The sequence below is a fragment of the Ornithorhynchus anatinus genome, chromosome 1 (assembly GCF_004115215.2).
Source record: "Ornithorhynchus anatinus isolate Pmale09 chromosome 1, mOrnAna1.pri.v4, whole genome shotgun sequence".
Lineage (NCBI taxonomy): Eukaryota > Metazoa > Chordata > Mammalia > Monotremata > Ornithorhynchidae > Ornithorhynchus > Ornithorhynchus anatinus.
Genome location: NC_041728.1, coordinates 13,217,846 through 13,228,950, shown reverse-complemented (window position 1 = coordinate 13,228,950; position 11,105 = coordinate 13,217,846). Strand labels below are relative to the sequence as shown.

General features: G+C 39.6%; 1 long non-coding RNA gene across 1 annotated transcript in view; it reads left to right on the top strand.

Moving 5' to 3' along the window:
• Positions 1-7,970: 7,970 nt before the first annotated feature.
• The window catches only part of LOC120638285, a 52,068-nt gene continuing 48,933 nt past the window's right edge, over positions 7,971-11,105 (top strand). Inside the window, exons 1-2 of the long non-coding RNA XR_005659867.1 lie at positions 7,971-8,061; positions 8,630-8,757. This is a non-coding gene — a long non-coding RNA (uncharacterized LOC120638285). The remainder of the gene's footprint in view (positions 8,062-8,629; positions 8,758-11,105) is intronic.

The window sequence follows — 11,105 nt, the reverse complement described above, 5'->3', positions numbered from 1 at the left end:
AACTAGGATCTTCTTCAGTGTTAAAGAGTTAAACTGGGAAGCAGCGTGTCCTAATGGAAAGAGAATGGGCCTGGGAGTCAAAAGCTCTGCATTTTAATCCCAATTCTGCCACTTGTCCAATGTGTGACACTGAGCAAGTCGCTTAACTTCTTTGTCTAAATTTTCTCATCTGTAAAAGTAGGGATTCAGTATCTGTTCTCCCTCCTACTTAGACTGTGGACCTCATGAGGAACAGGGACTGTATACGGTCTGAATATCTCATATCTACCCCAGAACTTAGTACAGTGCTTGGCACATAGTAATTCCTTAACAAATACTGTTATTCTGATTATTATCATCGTTTATGTAGTCATTATGTGCTGTTGCAGAATTCTGCTATCTAAACAGAATATCATTCATTATTCGACCACATAGAGATATGGATGTAGAAAAACCAAGGACAACATGTCTCATAGGTTACTGACAGATTGTAGTCCCAGTATGAGACCACTCTTCAGAGCAAACCCAAAGTCTACACACTTTTAAGTCCAACACTCAACATGGTTTTGAAACCAGTCCCTACCTGAAATGTCACATCCCACTTTTTAATCATTGGCCTCACCTGTGACTCATATGTTACAATAAACTATAACCAAACTTCAATTGATGGGATCTCAGAACACAACCATCAGCACCCCAGCATTAAAATAATTCTTATCAAGGAGAGCTTCAGAAGGGCATGAAACATGGAGAGGGAACGACAACTGTACACTCAAGCACAATAAAGCCCAACCTCCAAAGAAGTGACCAAAATGACCTGCCTATTAATTAACAGCAGCAATCAGGGTCATGGCGGTCAGAAAAGGGGTTAGAACAAAGAGTCAGTAAAGTCATGATCAACATGATCATCAGAATGTATTTATCACCTATTTAGGAGATAACTAACTAATACTAACTATTTAGGAGAGTAGAATAGGAGTGAAAGAATTGCTGTCTCCCCTCAAAGACCTTACTCTCTAATTAGGGAGAAAGGCAGACAGATTATTTGCAAAGAATGGGAGCAGAAGGGAGCTCAAGAATGCAACTGGTAATAAAAAGAGGATAATGAGATGAAATAGATGAATAAATTCACAAATGAATAAATTGTTTGTAGATCGATTCTATATTGATATATACAAAAGAGGATGGGGGTAAATATATAAGGAAGGGCAAAACAGGCAGTTTGGAATGATAGAACTCGGTGTTGTGGTAAGACTCCCAGGAGGCAAGTGGAAGTCTAAAAGGGATGTTGGATATCAAGCTGTTGAAATGCTTACATTTTAAGCCAAGTGCTTAGATCACAGAGACATAGTTCTTGGGTCAACAGTTCTCAAGCTGTTCAAACAACCAGTAGTTGATGAACAGGAAGAATAAAAAAAAGGAAGTTGAAGCTAGCATCTTCATATCCTAGTAAACCTCCTATTTAGAAAGCCCCCAGAGTCTTGCAGACTGCCAAGTATCAATCCCAATATTCTTGTGCTTACATCCCCTTTACAAACCTTGTAGCGAGTTGACTGTGTCACACAGCAAGCCTGTTCTCCTTCTACTTTTATGACCACTGCTTTCAAGTCTGGTTCATTGGCCCCACTTCTGCATCTCATCCTCTTATCGTAGCATCGTCTGATTACTGTACTCTACTTGTTTTATATTTACTCTCTGGGGAAGCACTTATGCTCACTTGGCTTCAGCTATCATTTTTGTGCTGGTGACTTCCCTGACTAGGCACTCCTTTCCTCTTCTCCCTCTCCCTCACTGTCACCCTGTCTTGTTCTCGTCATTCATCCCCCCTCCCAGCCCCATAGCAGCTACGTACATATCTGAAGTTTATTTCTTTATATTAATGTCTGTCTCTGGCTCTAGAATGTAGCTCATTGGGGGCAGGAAATGGGTCTGTTTATTGTTATATTATACTCTCCCAAGTGCTTAGTACAGTATTCTGCAAACAGTAAATGCTCAATAAATATGACTGAATTGATGAATAAAGTGACTCTCAAATCTACAACTCTAGCCCTGACCTCTCATCTGATTGGCAACTCTGCACCTCCACTAGCCTCCAGGACATCTTCACTTCGATGTTCCCCCAGTAGCTCAAACACATTGTGTCTGAAATAACTATTCATCTTTCCCCTAAGTCTTATCATTCTCCCCACTTACTCATTTCAGTCGATAACACCCCCATTCCTCACTGTCTCAGGATCCTGCAACCTTGGTGTGATCCTCAACTCCTTTCACTCTCACTTTCAATTTGCCAAATTCTGCCAAATCTTCCTACCTGACATCTTCCATATCGGTCCCTCTCTGTCTACTCAAACAGCTATGACTCTAGTACAAGATCTAGTTTTATCATGGCTAAACTACTGTCTTAGCCTCCTTGCTGGTCTCCCTGCTTGCAGCCTCTCCTTCTGGCAACCTATACTAAATTCTGTGGTACAGATCATCTTCTTGAAGTTTCACTCTGCCCACATCTTTCCACTCATAAAAGCCTTTCTGTGGCTTCCCTTGTCACCTCTCCTCATGAAGAAAAATTCCTCTCATTCAGCTGTAAGGCTTTCCAGGAACTCGTTCCACTTTGCTTATCTGCTGTCTTCATCTGCTACTTTTTTAGGGCTATTTTTTAAGCCCTTACTTTGTTCCAGGCGCTCTGATAAGTTAATCAAGCTAATCTTTGTCTCCATTATACAGATGAGGTAACTGAGGCATAGAGAAGTTAAGTGTCTCGCCCAAAGTCACACAGCCGCCAAAGGCAGGGTCAGGATTGAAAAGCAGTGTTGCATAGTGGATAGGACACGGATTTAGGAGCCGGAAGGACATGGGTTCTAATCCCGACTCTGCCCCTTGTCTGCTATATGGCCTTGGGCAAGTCACTTCACTTCTCTTTGCCTCAGTTACCTCATCTGTAAAATGGGGACTAAATATGTGAGCTCCAGGTGGGTGGGACAGGGACTGTGTCCAACCTGATAATCTTGTATCTACCTCAGCACTTAGAACAGAGCTTGAAACATAGTAAACGTTTAACAAATAGCTAAATAAATAAATAAATAAACCCAGGTCCTTCTGGCTCATGCTCTCTCTTCATCCACTCTAGCTAACCTTCTAAGTGTACCTTTCTTGCAGTTCTCCTGCCTCCATCCTCTCCCTCATGATAACCCACTGGATTGGAATGCTCTTCCTTCTCAAATCCAGCAGACGACAGCTCTCCCCAATTGAAAGTCTTTCTAAAATTACACCTCCTCTAACAAAGCCTTCCCCAGTTGAGTCCCAGCACACTAAATTATGCAAACACATAAGCCACTCTACTACTTATGTACTTAATTATATACACCCATAGCCCATTTTTGTATATGAGTATTTGATTATTTATTTGACTATGGTATTTGCAATTTTTTTTTGTCGTTATCCCTCATTGAAATATAGGCTCCCTGAAGCAGGTAACCTGTCATTTTGATTTGCATTTCTCAAGCATTAAGTACAGTGCATTGCACCACCTCAAATGTTTAACAAATTTTATAAATGTGGAGTTCTTCCATCAATGCATAATCAATCATATTTATTGAGCACTTACTATGTGCAAAACACTGTATTAAGTGCTTGGGAGAGTATAATTCAGTAAAATTAGCAGTAACGTTCCCTGACCATAATGAGTTTACAGTACAGGGGAGAAGACAGAATTAAAAGGAATAATTTAGAATATATAACTTAAAGATATGTACGTAAGTGCTGGGGGTAGGTTGGATATCAAATGTCCAAAGGTCAAAGATCCAAGTTCATAGATGATACAGAAGGGAGAGTGAGATGGGGAAAAGAGAGCTGAATCAGGAAAGGCCTCTTGAGGGATATGTGATCTTAAAATAAAGCCACTGTGTTATAGTCAATAAGTGGTATTTATTAAGAACTTACTGTATGCAGAGTATTTGGCAGAGTACAGTAAAATAGAGTTGGTAATCAGAGTTTCTGCCTAGACTATATGCTTGTTGTAGACAGAGAATGTCTAGCAACTCTGTTTTTTAGTACTCCCCCAAGCACTTAGGTCATTACTCTGCCCACAGTAAGTGGTCAATAAATACAACTGATTGATCTATTGAAGGAGCTTATAGTCTATGGAATTACAGTTATATAAAAGAGATGATTGTATTTTTACCCACACCGTCATAAATGTATAAATTTATCGTTCAAGAGCATTATCTACAAACAAGAAAATATTTTTCCTTGATTTTCACATTAGCAGACAGATTTGATATTTCTCTAAAATAATTATTTCCTTTCTTACAGTTCTTTCATATAGAAAATACGAAACACAGCAATTTATAAACATAGGATATTTATTTGAATATGACTTCATTCATTCATTCAATAGTATTTATTGAGCACTTACTATGTGCAAAGCATTGTACTAAGCTCTTGGAATGTACAATTTGGCAACAGATAGAGACAATCCCTGCCCAATGACGGGCTCACAGTCTATTCAGGGGAAACTTAGACTTAAACTTAGATTATGACTTAGAATATTAAAGCGATGACTAATCAGTTGTATAATTAAGAGTCTACTGGGAAGAGCACCATAAGACACTCTGTGAAATGACCAAAGAAAGTAAACACATGATTCTCTAGACTGTAAGCACCTTGTGGACAGGGATTGTGTCTACTAACCCTATTGCATCGAACCATGCCAAAAGATTAGTTCAGTGCTCCGCACGTATTAAGCCCTAAATAAAAACCATTGATAGAGATAACCCATTAAACTTGGGTTACCTGCAGTCTAACAGAGGACATGGCACAAAATGGAAAAGTGTTGATGGGAGTACAAATGGTAGAAATACAACAAACATTTAAAATGATCCAGTCTATTCGTATGAGCCAAAAGGTTATTGGAGTGTTTGGAGTCAATGAAGCCAAGTGGCTGCAGGAACCCATTTACGAGTCTTCATGTAATAGGCAAATATGTATTGAAACTATTTTTCTTCCCTCTCAAAATTTCCCACATTGGGTGAACTGTTCTAAATGGAAACATGCCACTTTCAGCATGAAAATTTTATACCCTAATAGCCCTCCTCACATTCGTGTTTCCATGCAGGGAATGGAAAAGGGGAGAGGAGATAGAGAGGAAAGAGGGAGAAAAGCCAGTTGGACTCAGAGTTTGGGGCAGGTGTTCTAGGTTGGGTGAGAATAGCATAGGAGAGTCCCTTCCAGTATTGCTCAGGGGGGCAGAATCTGGAGTGACTGGATAACTCTAAGTGGCCAGGAAAAGTGAGCAACATGGCTAAAAATGCTAGTTTCTTTTCTTCTGCTTTATGTAATCTCTTAGAGGGTATGTGTCTGTATACGCTCATAAATAAAAATCAATAGAATGAGAAGCAACACCTAAGGATGTAAAATTGTATAGGCATCTGACCGAAACCAGAAATGACTAGAAATTATGGCACATTTGCAGAAGAGTAAATATTTTACATTCTCTTGGAGCAGTTGTATTTTTAAATGAATGTGATTGTTAGCTATGTGTCCCTTATTCAGAGGCAGTAACTGGGAAATAGAGAGCAGATCTGTTTGAGAACCCTTCAGCATTATTCCCTCCTGATGTATCTTCCCACCATGTGGATCTGCTAATCCAGTGGCTCACTGAGTGCTGGAGCAGACTCATGCAGCTGGTTTGGAGTTAGTTGCCCAACTTTGCCCTCACTCAAGCAAGCCTTCATTTCTAAAGCCCTTCCATAGCTGAATAGTTGGTTTTTGATCCAAGGACAAATCCTTTCCTTACAAAACCAATCGTGTTTTTGCCCACTAATGCTAGGCATTCAGCATGGCTTAGTGGCAAGAGCACAGGTTTGGGAGCCAGTGGACGTGGGTTCTAATCCCTACTCTGCCATTTGTCTGCGGTGTGACCTTGGATAAGCCACTTAGCTTCTCTGTGCCTCAGTTACCTCATCTGTAAAATGAGGATTAAGACTGTGAGCCCCACTTAGGACAACCCAATTAGCTTATATCTACCCTAGCCCTTAGAACAGTGCTTGGTACACAGTAACGCTGAACAAATATCATCATCATCATCATCATCAGAGTCTCTTCTGCAAAATCCAAACTAGTAGACCTAGTATGAATATATTATCAGGTTGTTTTAGAAAGTTCACATACAGTTTGTTTTAATGTTTTTGAGCAAATGTTGAATTAAATGTTGTACAGAATATATCATTAATCAATCAAAGAGATTGAGCTCTTACTATGTGCACAACACTATACTAAGTGCTTGGAAAGTACAGTATATCACAGTTGGTAGACACGTTTTCTGCCCACAACAAGTTTACAGTCTAGAGGGGAAGACAGACATTAATATAAAGAAATAAATGTACATAATATGTACATAAGTGCTGTGGGGGTGAGGAAGAGATGAATAAAGGGTGTAAATCCAAGAGCAAGGACGATGCAGAAGGGAGTGGGGGAGGAAATGAGGTCTTAGTTGGGGAAGGCCTCTTGGAGGAGATGTATTTTTAATAAGACTTTGAAGATGGGGAGAGTGATCGTCCATCAGATGTGAAGAGGGAGGGAGTTACAGGCCAGAGGCAGGATGTAGGGAGGGGTTGGCAGCAAGATAGAAAAGATCGAGCTGTAGTGATTGAGTTGGCATAAGAGGAGTAAAGTGTGTGGGCTGGGTAGGAGTAGGTAAGGTGACTGAGTGCTTTAAAGCTTCTGGTAAGGAGTTTCTATTTGATGTAGAGGCGGATGGGCTACCACAGTAAGTTCTTGAGGAGTGGGTAAACATGCTAAACGATTTTGCAGAAAAACAATCTGGGCAACAGAGTGGAGAATGGACTGAAGTGGTGCGAGAGAGGAGGCAGGGAGGTCAGCAAAGAGGTTGATAAAACAGTCAAGGAGGGATAGAATAAATGCCTGGATTAATGAGGCGGTTTGGATGGAAAGGAAAGGCCAATTTTAGTAATGTTGTGAAGGTTGAACTGACAGGATTTGCGGATAGATTGAATAATGTGGATTGAATGAGAGACATAAGTTGAGAATCAATAATGCCAAGGTTATGGGTTACATTATCAATGTAATTGTTACATGATCAATCGGTAGTATTTACTGAGTGCTTACTCTGTGCAGAGTACCGTATTGAACTCTTGGGATAGTTCAGTAGAATTAGTAGACACGATCCCTACCCTCTTAGAGCTTATGGTCTAGTGGGGGAGAGAGACAGTAAACAAATTCCAGTTAGTGAGGAACGACAGTTTAATTATATGAACAAAATTGCTGTGGTTGGGGGAGGGTGGGGAGAAGCGCTCAGGGTTCGAGAGCTGAAGTACACGCATGATACGGTTATGGGCTGGTGGTGAAATAGATCGGAGAGATGAGAGATCAGTTACAGAAAGTTTCCTACAGTTGAGTGATTTTAATAGGGCTTTGAGAACAAGGAAAGCAATGGTCTGCTGAATGTGAAGGGTGAAGGAGTTCCAGGCAGGAGGGAGGATTTGAACTAGAGGTTGACGGTAAGAGGGGCGAAAACAATATAGAGTGTATTCACTGTTATTGGAAAATTAGGGTTAGGGTTAGTTTCCCAGCCTAAATTCAAACGAGTAGTCCTATATTCACTGGTAAATCCTTCCTGAGGATAGAGTATCCCATCCCATGAAAATCTATGGATAAGGACCTGTGTGAAGGGACTCTGTGAATATAGTGATACAGGGCCATTAACAATCTCCACTCTTATATCACTGCCAGTCTTGTTCCTACTGGGGCATATGGAATGCCACGAAAGGCCCATTAAAGTAATAGAATCATTGGTTGAATATTTCTTTAAATGATCTATGAAGCAATTGCTTTGCTCAATCATCAGAAGAACAGTAATGCCAAAGGTGTCTCTGACTTAATTTTTCCATTCTATGGGTCCAGTCACTTCTTCGGTCTTCTTTGGCTGTATTTCTTCTTTCTATTTTGAAACTCAAGACTCTTTTGCTTAACAGGATTAAAGGTCATAGCCCTGGCTGAAAGTTGAAAGTAGGATGAAGTGATGCAGGAGAAAGTCAGAAGCTGTTACTGTGTGTTCCCATCTATTGAGTGAGTTCAAATATCTGTTATAATTAGGAACTGTGCAACGATGCCATCAGTGTTTCTGGCAATACAACCTTTTCCAGCCGACAGTCCAGAAAAAAGAATTATGGAGAATTCCATATCTCTGTGCTGTGGTCATTACTTACCTCTTCATATTGTAACACAGTAAGAAATGCAGCACTTAAAATTAATCAAAGTATGAGTAACAACCAGGTTAGATCATGTTGTTCACATAAATCAGATTCATATTTTCAAGATAACCAAGAACAATACCTATGATTGCAACAACTTAGAGCTCCTGCTATTTTGGCTCTGAGAGCACAGAACAAACAATAAGTAGATCAAAGTTGTCCAGGAATCTTATTATTTTTATGACCTCTTTGATTTTAGCTTTTCTGAATTACGACATATCTAAGCATTTATTTGTTCCAAATTAACTTGCAGTCAACTGAATCATTTTTGGAAAATTAGTAGTTATGTCACCCAATCTGTTTGAAACACATGAGATTGCTGCTCCTTTTTTAATCACCATTATTGTGTCTGCTTATTGGTGTATCCCTTTCCTCGCTTTTAGCAGCTGCTGACAGTGACAACTTACCTCCAGCTAAGTGGGAAGATGAGCAGCTGTTTGTAGAACCAAAGCCAGTCTTCTGCTTGGATCTCTTCTGCCTGGATCGTTTGGCTATACCATCTGTGAAAGAGGTGCTGTTTGCGTAGACAAAATATACTGAATTCATAAACCACTACCGGTTTCTGTCAAGTTTTCCTAGAATTATTACCATTTTTTCCAATAATTTCATCCACTCATGATCTCTGAAGGCTAATCGTATTACCCAAAAAATCAGATTATAGTCTTGATATGGGCAGTGTAGCATGACTGGTGATACTTATGGAGGGCTTGGCTTAGTGGAAATAGGAAATGACAGGGAGTCAGAAGACTTGGATTCTAGTCCTAGTCCTGCTGTATGACCTTGGGCAGTCACTTGAGTAATCTGTGCCTCAGTTTTCTCATGTGTAAAATGGGGATTAAATACCTGTTCCCTCAACCTTTTAGTCTGTGAACCTCATGCAGGACAGGGACTATGATTGATCTGATTACCTTGTATCTACCCCAGTGCTTGGCACAGAGTAAGAGTTTAATAAATGCCAACATTAGTATTTTTATTTGCAAATGTATCTGGTTGTATGTTTCTGAATGTAAAAGACTGGTTGTCGGGAAGCAAAAATAGGGGATAGTCATATACTAGCTTGAAATTCTGCACGACAACATTGATGTCTAGTGTTTTGAAGAAAAATTGGATTTCCCCTACTTAAGAAATTTTCCCAAATCTTCTGTCCATGAAGCTGCTGAAAGTAACTTCTAGAGTGGAGCAAGCAGGTCGTAAAAGGGTCTTGCTGAGTTCTCTTTTAGCTGGCGTAATCAATATGGACAACAAAAAGGAAACAACTGGAAAGCAATCAAGGAAATGAGCTAATTTTATGACATCTTCCCTTTCTATGTCTCTCTTAGGCCATAGCCTGTTCATACACCCTGTTCTCCTCATTTGGGCATTCTCTTTGAATGGTAATGTCTCCTTGCTCCCCTCATGCCATACACATCCTTGTTTTTATTACAAAGACTGTAAGAGAAACAGAAAATGCTGTAAAATTAAGACATTTTGACAGGAGATGTGATTTCCTAGGCTTTTACACAAGGCACAATGGGAAAGTCCAGGAACCATAAGGATTCATTTGCCCGTGGCACAAAGTTCCAGAACCTCATTAATTTCTGTTGCCTCAGGTTGAGACTTTCGACTTTGGACTTTTCTCCCCAGACTTGTCTTGATGGGTCTTTATTCCTTATTGAAGTTCTGTTTAATTTGTTTTTTATGCCTTTATGTGGAGATAACAGATTTGAAATATTATGTTCTCTTCCTATGTAAAACCTTGATGTAAGGCCTTGTTTTATTAATTTCTTCCACTGAAAAGTGTTTTAGTCACATTTTTCATTAGTTTTGCCAGCATCCTAATGGTGAGGCAGTCTGGCCTAATAGAAAGAGTACAAGGTTGAAAGTCAGGAGAGTTAGGCTCTAGTTCTGGCTCTTACCATGTGCCTTTGGATAAATCACTTAATTTATTTGTGCCTCAGTTTCCTCATGTGTAAAATGGGCATAAAAGACTTGTTTGTAGACTTTGAGACTGTGATAAAAGGATTGTATTAGATTCATTCATTCAGTCGCACTTATTGAGCGCTTACTGTGTGCAGAGCACTGTAGTAAGCGCTTGGAAAGTACGATTCAGCAACAGAGACAATCCCTACCCAACAATGGGTTCACAGTCTAGAAGTCTAGACTAGACTAGTGTAGATTAGTCTAGTCTAGAAGTCTAGAAGTATTAGATCTAATGATCTCATAGTTATCCCAGCATGTAGCTTAATAAACAACATCACTACATTATTAATGATATACATGTTACTGGTATACACCATTTAGATGTGATACCTCATTGCGCTCGATTAGACTGTAAGCCCATCATTGGGCAGGGATTGTCCCTATCTATTGCCCAATTGTACATTCCAAGCGCTTAGTATAGTGCTCTGCACATAGTAAGTGCTCAATAAATACTATTGAATGAATGAATTGCGCTTTCACTTCCTCAGCTTTTTCTTGATGAAATAATATCTATTCTCATTTTCCTCCTCTCTATAAATAATTTAGAATCTGTCTGACCCAGTAGATTGTAAACTCCTTGTAGTCTCATACCTTTGAACATCTTCCCTCTTTACACAGCTGACCCTTAATAAATGTTACTGACTCTTTGACTGATGAATTGCAATGGATGGGACTTATATTTCAACCTATTCTGGGATGCAGTTCTGTTTTTTTTTCTTTTTTTCATATGACCTGATAGAAATAGTACTAATTTTTGTCCTTCATTACTACATTTTTTGCAGGGGTCTTTTTTAGGTCTATAGGTCAGTTTCACACCTAAGTCAAATGAGAATATAGCCAATTATCCTAAGACACAGTAGCTGTATTCTTGAAGAACCTCTCATGATGGAAAAAAATAAC